At 38.3% G+C, this 14,410-nt stretch overlaps 1 protein-coding gene across 6 annotated transcripts in view; it reads left to right on the top strand.

The window, feature by feature from the left end:
* The first annotated feature begins 2,476 nt into the window (after positions 1-2,476).
* ARB2A (ARB2 cotranscriptional regulator A) overlaps positions 2,477-14,410 on the top strand; it is a 428,932-nt gene continuing 416,998 nt past the window's right edge. For 3 of the 6 annotated variants that reach the window (XM_059418238.1, XM_059418239.1, XM_059418234.1), the window contains exon 1: positions 2,480-2,640. The gene's annotated coding sequence lies outside the window, so the exon portion shown is untranslated. Of the gene's footprint in view, positions 2,641-14,410 lie in introns of all 6 variants that reach the window. The other 3 variants (XM_059418235.1, XM_059418236.1, XM_059418237.1) reach the window with 2 other exon arrangements.

Raw genomic sequence — 14,410 nt, 5'->3', positions numbered from 1 at the left:
AAGTAGAGACTGGGATACTGCATCAATAAGCCAAGGGACATCAAAGATTCCAGCAAACCACCAGAAGAGGGGTATGGAAGAAAATTTCCTTCCAGTGTTCAGAAAGAACCACATTGCTTACACTTTCACCTTGAACTTCTAACTTCCAGAAATGTGAGTCACTAATTTTTGTTGTGAAGCCACCTAGTTTAAGGTACTTTGTTATTGGTGGCCCTTGAAAATGAATACAACAGCCATGTACCAACATGTCTACTAGCTGTTGGGAAAATGCGACAGTTTTTTTTTTTTTTTTAGATTTTTTAAAAAATTTATTTATTTGACAGACAGAGATCACAAGTAGGCAGAGAGGCAGGCAGAGAGAGAGAAGGAAGCAGGCTCCCCGCTGAGCAGGGAGCCCGATGTGGGGCTCGATTCCAGGACCCTGGGATCATGACCCGAGCTGAAGGCAGAGGCTTTAACCCACTGAGCCACCCAGGCACCCAAAATGCGACAGTTTTTATCTCTTTGTCATCACCAGCACCCTCAGTTGGTCTCTTCCCTTTAAATATTTCCAGGCAAGAGAGCTGGGTAATCACCTTTGGAACTGCCATTTCCCAAACTCCAACGTTACCGGTCAAGACTCATCCCCACCATATTTCCAAATCTCTTACAACCCTCCTCCTCAGTGGCATCGAAGAGGGACCAGGGGCCAGATCATGTAGTATCTTAGAGTTTTATGAAAACAATTTTTTATTTTCTTCTACTTGAGTAAAGAAGGTCTTTAAAGCTTTGCCCAGGAAAGTAACAAATTCTGACATGTATTTTAGAAGTATTTTTACAGCTGCCAAATGGAGGCTAGACTGTAGGAAGGCAAAAAAAAACCAAAAAACCAAAAAAACAAAAACAAATAAACAAATAAAAAAAACAAACAAACTTGTAGAACAATTAAAAGGCAATTACAGCATCCACTGAGTAGCAGAATAATGCTGTATAGGTGTTGAGAACTAATTAGGTTCAGCATACCTTTTGAAAAAAGAGCCAACAGATTTTGCTGAGGGATTGGACATGGAATGTTAGAGAAAGAGGAGTCAAAGGATAATCTGAACAATTTTAAGAATCCAATGCCATTTACTGAGATGGAGAGATATGCAATAGGAAACAGATTTTGAAGGTAGAAGATAGAGTCTGAAATGCATATTAAATATCCTAGTAATATGTTGAATAAGAAACTGGATATGTGAGTAAATAATCCTATAAGTCAGGGCTGGATGTGGGTATTTGGAAGCCATCAGCATAGGGAAGTTATGTAAAACATGGTGAGGAAACGAATGAGATCACCTGGGGAATGAGGAGAGATAAAAAAGGGAATAAGTCTGGAGCATATTCACGTTCAGAAATCAGGAAGAGGGGCACCTGGGTGGCTCAGTCCACTAAACTACTGCCCTTCAGCCCAGGTCATGATCCCGAGGTCCTGGAATCCAGCCCAGTGTTGGGTTCTCTGCTCTGTGGGGAGCCTGCTTCTCCCTCTCCCTCTCCCTCTGCCTGAGCTCTCTCTCTGTGTCAAACAGATAAATAAAATCTTAAAAAAAAGAAAGAAAGAAAGAAAGAAAGAAAGAAAGAAAGAAAGAAAGAAAGAAAGAAATCAGGAAGAATCAAGCGAAGGAGAATCAAAAAAGCACCATGATTTCACAATAGTCAAACAAAAAATGTGTATCAAGTTTCAAGTAAAAAGATGTAATTAACTGCGTCAAATGATGCTGAATGGTTAAGATGAAGATTAAGAGTTGCCTCTTGGATTTCTGATTGTTTAAATGCCCAGATATCGACACACAAACTCCTTCATTCTAACATTTCAACTACCAAAGAGGTCTCATCTCACATTCAAGTGCGGATAAGAATTAAAGATCTAGACTTTATTTTTAACTACCAGGAATTTATTTTTGCTATCAGGAATCCCCCATAAAGGCTGCGTTTAGAACCAAAGACCTCTTAGTCATGTGATTACAGATTTCCACAAATGTTTCTCATTCATCCCACTAGTAACTCAGGAAACAGTAAAAAAGCAGGTGAGGGAACTTAACCTTAATTTCCTACTTTATAAGTCGTAATTTTGAAGTAAATTTAACCTTCCAAATCTAGAAGTTTCGACCTTCTGTCTTTTCTGGAGCTGAATGCAGTGGGTAAAGTATGAACAAAACATAAATGGGAGAGTAGGCAATTGGCTGCATGGACAGTCTCGCAACTGCTTTTTAATTTTCTTAGAGAACGAGGCTTCAAGGTGGCCCCGTCCTCAAGGGTGCTCAGGAAGTGGAGTCTCCCGCTTTACAAAAGAGGGTAAAGGAAAAGGCGACCAAGGCCCGCGGAGAAAGAATAGAACAACTCTTACCTCCCACAAGCCTCTCTCTCCCAGCCCACCTAGCTCCACAGGAACCAATTTAGCGACCACGCTCCGCCTATTTCCGGATTGTCGCAGACGCCGTCGCGTGCACAATGACGTTTCAGTAGCCCGCGGACCCCGGAAGTGCGGCTCGAACTTGGTCGGGGCGCGGATCCCGAGAGGGAAAGTCATAACAACCGCACGGGGGAGTTCGTCTGGCGAGCTGGAAGGCCACGCCTCCTCCCGACTCCCCCCGCAGCCTTGTAGCTGGGGGCAGAGCTCAGGTAGGACCTGCGTTTGCGGGGATATGAGCTCCGGGGGCAGGCCCTGGTGGAAATCAGAGGAAGGGGCTGGCCTGGTCGGTATCGGGCTGGGATCGTTAGCCCCGGGGCCGCAGGCTGCCCACATCTCACACGGCGTGCCCTGCGCACAGGTGTCCCCAATTCTGGGACACCGCCGAAGGGCAGGTTCCCCCTACCGTTTTTACTTACGAGGCGGGGCAGGGCACGTGCGTTCGTTCCCTGCTTGACTGTCCTTACAAATGAACATGTGGGGTCCAGTTAGCCCTAGAGACCATAGAGTAATGGGCCCTGTATGCTTTCTCAGGAGGGACGGTATTTATTGTCTGATTAAACATTTTTTTCTACAAAAATTATAATCAACGGAAGCTTTACCAGATGTCATTAACTGCAGCCAGAAAATTAAAGTGCAGTTATAAAAAATCTCTCAAAACTTGTAAAATGTATGTATGGGCGCTGGTGGGACATTTGACTGGAATGGGTTTTTAAACTTTGACTTTAAAATAAGCTTAGGTGTTTATTGGAAGCATGCTTTAGTCTCATATCCAGAGTTTTAACATACTCTTTCTCATGCTGCAGAGTGTGTATCTCTTGGGCCAAGAATTGGTTACTTAATTTTTGTCTATATTTATTAACAACTAGTGTTCTTGCATTTGTGTATTTCCCTACCTCTGAGAAGTTGTAGAGGGAAAAATTGTGTGGTTTTCGGACTAGCAAGTGCCTCCTAATGTTTATTAAAACAGATGAAGTGCAATGTTTATTACTCAATACATGCTATCTTTTTGTTTTAAAGCAGTGTTATTGGTAAATTCTGTATCCTTGTACTTCATTCCATATTGGTGAGGTTAGAGTGTATTCATTTAGGGTATTTACAAACTGTGAGAGCAAGCACTGTTTGAAGTGTCTAATTAAGGTATTATTGTCAGTGCTGGTACCAGGTTTCAGTCTGACTTTTTAAACTAGGTATTCCACTTTAATCATTCCTACTCTGGATGGCTTTGAGGCAGTGGCTGGTGGCTGTTGGAAGGCTAGAGATGATAAAAGTGTACCTAGACCAAGAGGAAAATATGATTTTATGCTGTGAGCATCCATCTGTTTATTCATTTAACAAGTATTTATTGGCCACCCTCAATGTGCCAAATGGTGTTGTAGGTGATGGGGTACAACAGAATAGACAAAGTCCTTGTGCTCCTGGAATTTACTCGCAGTGGATGGCGAAAAAGATTACCAAGTAAATGTATATATCAGGTAGTGATAAAAACTGTGAAGAAAATAAAGCTCTTTATGGGGAGTGAGAATTACAGAGAATACTATTGTACATAGGATTTTCAAGCTTAGCCTCTCTGATAAAGGAGCATATGAGTAGACATCTGAATGAAATGAGAGAGTGAACTCTGCAGGTTGTGGGATGGGTGTTTTAGTGTAGCAAAACGTGGTGAGGCAAGGGTATGTTTGGTATATCGGAGAATAGCAATGATGGAGGCGTTAGGGTTTAAGAATCTCGAAAATGAGTATTTATTCAGTGGTTTGGTGTGTGCATGAGAGATCTTACTTATTGACAGACTGTTGATTTTTTTTTTTTTCATCTTTCCCAGATAGAGCTCTATGAGGAGAATCTGAAGTCCTTAAATATTTAGAGATGTTTCTGCTCTTCACTATCACTAATGAAGTTAAACACCATTTATTTGGTTAATAAATTACTTCTGTTCTCTGTTTTAATCAGATAAGGTTTACACAGTAGCCATGGATAAGTAAATATCAAGTACTTTCCTGCCCTATTGTAAACTTTACTTTTCATTCATCTTTTTTATTCTGGTAAAATATACATAACATAAAATTTACCATTTTAAACATTTTAAACTGTATATATGAGTGGTACTAAGTACACTCACACTATTAGGCAATTATCCCTGTCATCCATCTCTAGCACTTTTCATCTTCCTCAACTGAAAATCCATACACTTTAAACATTAACTCTGTTCTCCCCTCCCTTTAGCCTCTTACAACCACCAGTTTACTTTCTGTCTCTAAATATCCTGTCTCTACTCAAGGTTTACTCGTATGAATGGAATCATACAATATTTGTCCTTTGGTGACTGGCTTATTTCTCTTAGCATTATGCTTTCAAGGTTCATGCGTGTTGTATCTTGTTTGCTTCTTAAGGTTGACTGATACTCCACTGTATGTGTATACCACATTTTTAAAAAATCATTTTGACCGTCGATGATTGTGTTGCTTTCACATTTTGCCTGTTGTGAATAAAGGTTGCTCTGAACAGAAGTTGCAAATATCTGTTTAAGTTTCTGCTTTCATGTCTCTTGCCTATATATCCAGAATTGGATCAAATGTCAATTCTGTATTTAATTTTTTAGGAATCACCTTATTGTTATCCACACTGGTTGTACTATTTTGTTTTATGTTCCTACTAACAATGAGCAGAGGTTGCAATTTTTCTACGTCTTTACCGATACTTTTTCACATCTTTGCCAAACACATCCTCTCTCTCTCTCTCTTTGATAATAGTCATCCTAATGGGTGTGAAGTAGTATCTCATGCAGTTTTTATTTGCAGTTTCCTAATGATTGGAGGTGTTAAACATCTTTTCATATGCTTTGGGGCCATATGTATATCTTCTTCGGAGTGCTATTCATTTATTTTAAGATCTGATTTTAATAGAAATTTTTGGATTTATTATTATTTTGGGGGGGGAGTCTTCTTTTTTTTTTTTTTTTAAAGATGTTATTTATTTATTTGACAGACAGAGATCACGAGCAGGCAGACAGTCAGACAGAGAGAGGGAGAGGAGGAAGCAGGCTCCCTGCAGAGCAGAGAGCCCGATGCGGGACTCGATCCCAGGACCCTGAGATCATGACCTGAGCCGAAGGCAGCGGCTTAACCCACTGAGCCACCCAGGCGCCCCTGGGGTGAGTCTTCTAAGGGTTAAGAAGACAGCCGCTATTTCTTTGTGGATTACCTTAACCTTAAAATACTATAATTGTAAAAATTTCAATTATCTGTAGACAAGAATCTGCAATAACTCCAAACTTAGAAATAAAAAGGACCATAAAGCATCTTTTTATAACAGTGAATGAACCTTTGAGTATCAGATTGTGATAAAAAAAACAGTTCAGAAAAACCAAGGATCATTCCGACCTGCTTTGATTTTTTTTTTTTTTTCTTTTAATTAGAAGGCAAGGAGTATATTGATTGGCTGACTGTGTCTGTGAAGTTGATCTCTTTTTTCTGAGAGCTGGAGGCCTGGAAACAAACAGAAGAGACAAAAATGGTGAAACGGGCACTGGGTGGCTCAGTCAGTTAAGCGTCTGACTCTTGATTTTGGCTCAGGTCATGATCTCAGGGTTGTGAGGTAGAACTCTGCATCTGGCTGTGTGCTGGGCGTGCAGCCTGCTTAAGATTCTCTCTTTCTGTTCTCCCTTCTCCCCTTAAAAATGGTGAAACAAGAAAGAAGTACTGGATAGCAATATAACAATGGGGAATGGCAAAGGACATCAGTAACGGTGATGGACAATAAGCGGCAGAACTGGCAGCAGAGGAGATAAGATTCAGCAACAAGGTGACAGAAACTAATATAGCTCCACAGATTGGAATGGGATGGGGCGGGAGAGAGCAGATGACCAGCTACATCTCAGCATATGGTTCTCAAATCAGCCATTTGGCCTTGAGTAGTTCAGTAAGACCTACTGTGTACCAGTGTATCTGTCAGTTCATCTGGCTCAGTAGTCAGTGTTTGGAAGGTGTGCAGTATATACAGTCCTACAGGAATAAACTAAATTTTTCAGACAGTGTATCACATTATTTCCATCCATAGAATAATGAGGTTTAATTGAGTAATTTAATGAGTAATTGTGTAATTTAACAATGTTCAGCATTGTTAAAAAAGAGTGGGAGGGTGTTGGATTATTTTTATGAGAAGGAAAGGATTTTTTTTTCCAGAATAGCTAATGGCCTAGTAGTTCAAGGTAACACTTTTTTTTTTCCTTTTTTTAAAACTATTGAATGGTTTTGTACACTATCATTGTCTAGAAAATACTCTTGGGTACTACATTTAGCTAACTATTTCAGTTATAAAGCTCATTTAAACTGATTACTTTAATTTAAAGTAATGAATGAAAAATTGTACCACAATTTTGCTCATCACTCTTTGGCAAATTAAAATTGATTAATTTGGTACAGATGAGATGGCAGATGACTGACTTGCTCAAGGTTTCACAGCTAAGTTAAAGACAAGGCAGAGACAGCAGTACTCTGCTGCTTTCTCTGTTATTGTATTGTTGTCTCCTTTTTTGGGGACTGGTTCCTTTTTCCAGTATAGATAATGTAGATGATTTTGCTGTAGAGAAAAATATCACTGTGAAGACATGTTATTGAAGCAAAGCATTTTATATAGCAGATAAGATACTTATTTTAAGTATAGTCTAGATTGATAATGTACTCAGGGTTGATTTCTTTGGAGGTTGGAGAGCTGCTAATAAGACTAAGATTTTGGGGGCACCTGGGTGGCTCTGTAGGTTAAGCCTCTGCCTTCAGCTCAGGTCATGTTCCCAGGGTTCTGGGATGGAGCCCTGCATTGGGCTCTCTGCTCAGGGGGGAGCCTGCTTCCCTCCTCTCTCTCTCTCTGGCTCTCTGCCTACTTGTAATCTGTCTCTCAAATAAATAAGTGAAATATTTAAAAAAAAAAGATTTTGGATTTGGGCCTTTGTAAGGCCCTTAATGAGCTCATTACAAAAATGGTCGCAACTAATACCTAACAGTATAACTATTAACTGTCATAAGATATGGCTGATGTTCTTAGCCTGTGCTAATCACATTTCCCTCAAACGAGTTTTGACATCAGAAAGCAACAAGAATGATACTATGTGTGGATACACACACTGCTCCTATTTAAAAACAATTCAGAGTTAATATCTAAGGTAATGAAGGAGTGTTAAGTGATATCCTTTTCAGGTATAAGGCATAACTTGGTTTTGTGTGCCTTGTTTAGAATATGGACAGGCTAGAATTGTAACCAAAATTGCAACTCAAAGTAAGGCATTTTTAAAAAGTTAAAAGTTTGCTTAATTAAAGTAGTTAAATACTCTCCTGATTAGTATTACCCATTCTTCAGTGTATCATCATTTTTGTGTGTATTGTGGAAATTGTTATAGTACTAACTCAGTTTTTTTGGAAATTAATCATCTTGACCCGTTTGGTTTAACACCCTTTAATGTAGTTGGGAGTATTTATCTTAGGCTTGGTTTTGGAAAATACTTTTGACCTGATTGAACTTTCTGGGAAATTATTGTTTAAGGGATTACTGGAGTCTTATTTTTATTACTGACATATCTGTTTTTGCCCTGGAAGTTATTTAGTTATATGGGAGAAATAATAGATAATTATACCCTCTATAATACTGCATCAAGCAGAGTTTGCAAATTGGAGATATCCAGCCTAAACGGACCTGCACAATCTTTAATTTTGTAAAATAGTTTTCAGCTAATTTACGTAAATATCCAGGTTTTTTGTTTCTCCTGAGAAATAGAAAGTTCTACACACTGGTCTTCATTGTGTATAACAACAGTAGGGCAAATTACAATTCCCTTGAAATGAGCTATGTGTTTTTCAGTTTGTTGCAGGCTTTACATTCATACATTGTAAGCTTATGACTTACAGGGCTCACTGCATGTATTGACTGACTGTTAACTTTCTGCTGCCCTTAGACATTTGAATTTTTGATTCCTGCATTATATCATCTTTAAATGTGTGATCATTTGTCTTTGCCTTTCTATGGTTATATTACACCCTTTCACTTTTATTTTCTTGATACCTCCAGTGACTGGGGTATGGCCTTTGGTGTTGACTACCTCTCAAGAGTGACGGTTTATGCTGTAAAATATATCTTTTTAAAATCCTAGTGTGCTGAAGTAACCTCCCTTAAGTTGCTGTCAAGGCAGTGGTAGAGTCTTTCCTATAGGTTGGATTATGGCCTGAATTTTAAACTGGGTGGCTCTAGGTTTGGATCCAACACAAACTGTATTTACTGGAGACCATTTGCACCTTTTTTTTTTTTTTTTTTTTTTTTGCCAGCATGAAAGCATTTTTTATTTGTACACTGTTCTTTTAGAATTTTTCCTACTTTTTTCTAGGTCACTAATATGATAAATCAGTTTGTGTTAATATGTTTGACAGGTAATTGTGATTAGAGTATTGTTTAGAGGTAGTATTTTGTTATTTTGGAACAGTGCGAGTGATTATAATGGTGGAAATTTTATCTGCATTAGGAATACAAAAGTACTTTTAAAAAACTAGACATTTCAGTTTTATCGTTGAAAACAAACTATTGAAAACAAGCTTATTTATTCTGAATATTTTCTTCAGTAGGAAACATGCATAATTAGTTTTATCCAAACAAGCATATGTGTTTGTGTTTTTAACTGTTCTAATTAAAAATGTAAGGTTCCTCTCTCTCTTTCTTTCTCAATGAAGAAAGACTTTCAGCCAGATCAGCCGTTAATTCTGAAAATATTGAGCTATGTAAGCTAATTTCCCACTATTTTTTAAAATCCAGAGACAGTAAAAGAAAGCATTCTTATTTTGGTAAGTCTAGAGGAAGATTTTCCTTACGTAGGAAATAAATTATTGCTGAATTGGAAAATCAGGTAATTCAGTGATGATGAGAATGAATGAATCTGGGAGCTTTAGTGGTGTTCACATGTTGTCTGTTATGTAACAAACGATCCCAAAATTTAGCAGCTTGAAATGAAAAATATTATTTCACACAGTATCTTAAAGAAATTTAGGGTCAGCTTAGGGGTGGTTCTGGTGTAGGATCTCTCATGAGGTTGTAGTTATAGTGTCAGCTAGGGTTGCAGTCCTCTATGGTTTGTCTGGCTCTGTAAGATCCACCTCCAAGCTTACTCTTATGGCTGTTGGCAGGAAGCTTCACTTAAGTACCAATTGGGCCTCTCCATAGGGCTGCTCACAGCATGGCTTCCCAAGAGCAAGTGATCTGATAGAGTGAGAGGGCACTCAAGCTGGAAGCCACAATGTTATAATTTCTGAGATGTGATGCTATCACTTTTCATGTTTAGTACTGGTCATACAAGTCAACTCTGGCACTGCGTGGGAGGAGACTCCATGGAAATGTGAATAACAGGACGAAGGAAGTTGGCTGCCACTGTCTGCCCTCCAGACCCCAAGTGTTCATGTCCTTCCCACATGCAGAGTACACCCACTGCTTCCCAAGGCCTAACACGTCTCATTCTGTTACTGTATCATCTCAGAGCGCAGGATTTCATCTTCTAAATCAGATCTGGGCTTAGATATAGTTCCTTGGGTGTTTTTCAAGCACAGATCTTTGAGTACCATTCTGCTCCATCTGCCTCTCCCCACCTGCAATACTGAACGAACATACAATGGGGGACAGGCATAGGAAAACTGCTATAGATAGTTTTGTTCTAAAAGGGCAAAAATGGAAGATGCCAAGGTGTCCCTGGTTCATAGCAATTCTGAGATCCAGATGGGAAAATATTAGAAGTTTCTTGATTGGATCTGAAGCCTGGGAATAATTCTTTATGGTTCTTTGCCTTACCTTCTATGCTTTTCCTTGTATCTCTGTCTTTTTTCATGAAAGATAGCACATGTTTCTAAGGTGAGTTGTTTTCTCAACTTGCTTTCTTTTGGGGCCCCAATTCTCTCTTCATTTAAGTTATATTAAATCTTTGTATATTAAATAAAAAGATATATTAATCTTTTATAAATCTTGTGGATGTTGAATGAATTCTATTGAGATATATTCCTTTGAGCAAAAGTTACACTTTTTTTGATATTAAATCCTTATATGCATTGGGCTCCTAGTAACAAGGCTGAAAGATAATGCCCTTATTTTGTAGAAGCTTTATTGTTTGAGAGGATCAGTAGTGCATTCTAATGTCTTTTGAGGCCCTTTTGGCTGAATGACTAATAGTCTGAGGCACCAGCTTTAATATTTTTAAAGTTTTAATGAAGGAGTTTTCAGTCATACCCTCAGCCTCATTTTTGAGTGATGTTTTCCTGGTAGTACCCTGCATATTTTCTTTTAATAGATTTTGTTTTTTAGAACGGTTCTAGGTTCACAGAAAAATTGAGTAGAAAGTTAAGAGATGTCCCACATACCTCCTGCCCCTACGCTTGCACGGCCTCTCCCATCAGCATTCCAAATCAGAGTGGTGTATTTGTTACAACTGATTAACCTCTTTTGTCCTTTCTCTATCATCCAAAATACATAGTTATGGTGTTAATGCATTCTGTGGGTTCAGGCAAATGTGTAATGACATGTATCCCCCATCATAGTATTTTTTATAGAGAATAATTTCACTGCACTTAAATAGTTTCACTACCTTGTTTAGCCCTCCTTTCCTCAACCCCTGCCAACCTATAAACTTTTCATTCTGTCTATAGTTTTGCCTTTTCCAAAATGTCTTATGGTTGGAATTGTGTAGTATGTAGATATTCTTTTCAGATTGGCTTTTTTTCACTTAGTAATGGGTCTTTAAAGTTCCTCCCCTATTTTTTCATGGGTTGATAGTTCTTTTTTTTTAAGTGCTTAATAATCCATTGTATGGTTTTACCACAGTTGATTTATTCATTAAGCTACTGAAGGACATCTTGGTTGTTTCTAAATTTGGCAGTAATGAATAAAGCTGCTGTAAACATCTGTGAGCGGGTGTTTGTATGGAGAAGTTTTCAACTCATTTGGGTAAATACCAAGGAGTATGATTCCTGTAATGTATGGTGAGAGTATGTTTAATTTTGTAACAAACTGCCTTATTTAGCTTCCATCATGGCTGTACCATTTTGCATTTTCACCAGCAATGAAATGAGAGTTCTATTGCTCTAGATGCTTGCCAGTATTTCTTGTTGTCAGGCATTTAGGAATTTGTTCTAATAGGTACGCAGCAGTAACTCATTGTTGTTTTAATTTGCAATTCATAATAGCATATGATGTTTAGGATCTTTTCATAAGCTTATTTGCCATCTGTGTATCTTTGGTGAAGCATCTATTCAGGCCTTTGGCCCAGTTTTCTTGTTGTTGCATTTTAAGAGTTCTTTGTATATTTTAGGTAAGATACCTTTATTAGATACGTCTTTTGCAAATATTTTCTCTCAGTTTGTGGCTTGGCTTTTCACTTACTTGACAGTATATTTTGTAGAGTAAGTCTTATCTTCTTTTTGTTTAACAGCCCTTTCATTATTTTCTCTCTCACTTCGCAAGTTTTACTATAAGCAGTAAAATGAACCAGGTGGCACATTCAACACTCTGGTAGGAAATCTTAGCTAGATCAGCCACTTCGTTAGTCATATTTTCTTCTTTCTGTATAACTCCGTGGGACAGTGTTGCTAAAGTTTCTGCCACTACTTAACAAGTATCCCCCTTCTTCAAATTTCCATTTGCTTTTTTGCAAGTCCTCTCCCATAGACTTATCAGAGTTCGGGGACTTTTATAAACACATTCTTCAGGATGTTTTAGGCTTTCTCTACACTCTGCGTAGAGCCCCCTGGCTGGTTCCAAAGCCCCTCTTACATTTTAAGTTTTCAGTATGGCTGCACTCCACTTCCAGGTACCAAAATTTATCTTTTCCTGCCCTAAAAGAAACCATCATGTTGTACAGTTATAATTCTTAGCTTTTTTAAAAAAAACAGATCATGTGGGTATTTTAATTACAGCACAATCTGAGTTTGCAACCTTGAAGAAAGGGCTGGATCCTTATAGTTGTGGATACCTTTGGGCAGAATATGATGAAGCTAGGAACCTTGCCTCTCTAAATTATGTTGAACCTCCTTTGCCAGTAGAAGTAGCCCTCTACTCCTTCCTAGGAGGTCTGTCTCCCTGGCCTAGAGACCCTGTAATATCTCTTAAAGTAGTTTCCTACAATGGACCGCCAATGATCTTGTCTTATTCTTGCCACCTTTCATTGCTTTTAGACCTATAATCAGACTTGAGTTCGCAGAGGCCCCAGGGGATGAGGTATAAAATTAAAACTAGGAAGAAGTGTGATACACTAAAATAATTTGATAGTTTTTGTCAATTTTGGTTCTACAGAAATCAGCGGAACATATATTGGAATGGATTCTCAGAGTGTGGAATCAGGTTAAAGGAATATTGGATCAGGCAGTAGTGGTGGTGGTGGTGCTGTTACTGCTGGTGGATGATATAGTGTCAGGGAGTCCTGTAAAGATTACACTGTTATGAGGATACTCCCAGCATTTCACTTAGGAAATGAGAAATGATGAGGACCTAAATGAAGACAACAGAGTTGGGGATAGGAAAGAAGGAACTGATGCTCTCTGCTCCTCTCATGTTTTATGCATTCTTTCTTAGCACTTGCAGTTTAATTATTTAATGTGCTCTCTCACTAGACCAAGCTATTCAATTATTAGGACCACTTATTTTTGTAAGAGCATGAGAGACAGCAAACATTATATGCTGCGTATTATTGTAAACATCTAACATATATTAATTCTTTTGATCCCCCATCTATTCTTTAAGTAAGTACTAATAATAAATACATTTTTTTTGGATGCGAAAACAATGTTACTGTGTTGAGGATCCTTAAGAACCCTTAGATTTGATGATTTCCTGGAAGAACTCCCAGAACTCGGAAAAGCTGTTATATTCATGCTTTCAGTTTATTATAGTGAAAAGATACAGATTAAAATCAGCAAAGAGAAGAAGCACGAAGGGCAGGAGTCCAGGAGACACAAAGCACTAGCTCCTCTTGTCATCTTTCAATACAGTCATATGGAAATGCTTAATTGCCTAAAGACAATGTGTGATAAGTGTAAAGTCTTAACCAACCAGGAAGGCTCCCCTGAGCCTTGGAGTCTAGGGTTTTGTCTTTTTTTTTTTTCCCTTTTAGGGGTTGGGGCTGTCAGTCACCTAGGCATGGAGTGACAACTACTCAGTTTTCAGCCCTCACAGAGATCAGACTGATAAAGCTTGCTGCAGGACTCAGGTGGATCAAAGCATGCACTCACCATAAATCACATGGTTAGAATAAACTATATGGCATGGCCCATGGCTTCCAGTATACAAAGACACTCTTATCAGGCATGATATTCCAGAGCCTTTTTAGCTATTTCCCAGAAGCTAGTCAAGGGACCATCCATTCCTTAGAAAATACAGGATTTGAACACCTTAAGCCTGCTGTTAACCTTTTACTGGACAGCTGAAGGTCAAGTAACTTGCCCTTGGAAATACATAGAATAGTTAAAATTTAAACAGAGGCATTCCAGTTCTGGTATCACTTGTTTTAACCATACTCTACTGCCTTTTGGCATCTCTTCTGTCAAACACAAAATCTGTTATGTTTGAGCAGTTAATAAATTTTCATTAAGTGAATGAATGGAAAGATAGTAGGAAACTGTAGGCTCGTTCTGCTGATTTAATAAAGGTCATTACTGTTAGAAGTTTTTTAATCTTCATGAAATAGCACATGTCTATATCTACTCCCACGCCCTCTAAATCTATAGCAGTTATTAGACGCTTGCTGAAGATCAGCTTAAGTTTCTTTTTGCCCTCTTCATGTGTGTAAATATTGCTCAGTTGCCTGGAGTGGTAAGATTAGAAATCTAATTATTTCCAGTATATTTCCAGAGTATATGACTGCTTGAAATTTCAATATTTAGAGCTTTTTTTTTTGGCGTGCAGTCTTATGAATTCTATAATAATTACACTCAAATCTAAATACTTGTGATGTTTAAGTTATTTTTGTATTCA

The sequence above is a fragment of the Mustela nigripes genome, chromosome 12 (assembly GCF_022355385.1).
Source record: "Mustela nigripes isolate SB6536 chromosome 12, MUSNIG.SB6536, whole genome shotgun sequence".
NCBI classification, from domain to species: Eukaryota; Metazoa; Chordata; class Mammalia; order Carnivora; family Mustelidae; genus Mustela; species Mustela nigripes.
Note: the sequence above shows the minus strand (reverse complement) of the source record. Positions and strands in the feature narration are given on the sequence as shown.